The 1,181-nt window shown below is 47.1% G+C and overlaps 1 non-coding gene across 1 annotated transcript; it reads right to left on the reverse strand.

Moving 5' to 3' along the window:
* Positions 1–503: 503 nt before the first annotated feature.
* On the reverse strand, positions 504–585 carry trnas-uga (transfer RNA serine (anticodon UGA)). The gene has a single exon. It is a non-coding gene; the product is annotated as a tRNA-Ser (tRNA).
* Positions 586–1,181: the final 596 nt, after the last annotated feature.

Genomic DNA, 1,181 nt, shown 5'->3' on the forward strand with positions numbered 1-1,181 from the left:
TGATAGGGGTTTATAAGATGATCAGGGGAATAGATAGAGTGGACAGTCAGAGACTTTTTCCCCGGGTACAACAGAGTGTTATAAGCGGACATAAATTTAAGATGAAGAGTTGAAGTTATAGGGAGGATGTCAGGGGTAGGTTCTTTTTCCAGAGAGTGGTGGGGGCGTGGGCCGAAGGGCCTGTTCTGTGCTGTAGAGTTTAGATTAGTTACAGTGTGGAAACAGTCCCTTCAGCGCAAGAAGTCCACACCCAGACCCCCTCCCCTACATTTGCCCCTGCACCTAACATTATGGGCAATTTAGCATGGCCAATTCACCTAACCTGCACATTTCTGGACTGTGGGAGGAAACCGGAGCACCCAGAGGAAACCCACCCAGACATGGGGAGAATGTGCATGACTCCACACAGTCAGCTGCCTGAGGCGTGAATTGAACCCGGGTCTCTGGCGCTGTGAGGCAGCAGTGCTAACCACTGTGCCACCCACGCCAATTTCACCCTCTTCTGTAGTTGACAAGATTCGAACCTGCATGGGAATGCTCCAATGGATTTCAAGTCCATCGCCTTCACCACTCAGCCACAACTACAGATAGACTATTGTTCTATGTTCTATGTTGAAGTGATGAGTTATGATTCCATTGGGACTGCGGTTTGCATTTAGTCAGATCACAAATTTCAAAGGACTTCCAGCTGTGTTCATTTTGACAGACTGAAAACCCATCTGAACCAACGCCCATTTCTCTCAGGTCTAGACATTTTTTATTGATAATCAGGAAACTCGAGTTCTGAACCAGAAGTGTACCAGACTCAGAAGGAAATATTTTGGTATATCTCCTGAGAGTTCCATGTGCTTCACGTCGGCAAGGTCCTCCGTCAAAAGGCAGCTTTAGGTGGAGCACAACCTACTTCTCCAGATAATGAGAATGTTTTGAGGTCAGTTGGGATATGGAAAGGACTGTGAGCTGAACTAGTTGTACTCGCTGCTCTTGTGCAAATTTCAATTTCCAAAATGCACCGACCCAAAACCTGCAGTTTCCCCACGGGATGAGAACGGAGTTTGATAGTCTGGAACTTCCCTCCTCTGCAATTGGCGATTAAGGGGTAACCTCATTGCCATGAGCATTTGAAAGGTCAGAACACACAAGCGCTGGAAACTGGGACTGCATGATATTCTTCATCGAGA

Source organism: Chiloscyllium plagiosum, unplaced genomic scaffold (genome assembly GCF_037043375.1).
Source record: "Chiloscyllium plagiosum isolate Xiang-an unplaced genomic scaffold, Cpla_swu_hap1 HiC_scaffold_158, whole genome shotgun sequence".
NCBI classification, from domain to species: domain Eukaryota; kingdom Metazoa; phylum Chordata; class Chondrichthyes; order Orectolobiformes; family Hemiscylliidae; genus Chiloscyllium; species Chiloscyllium plagiosum.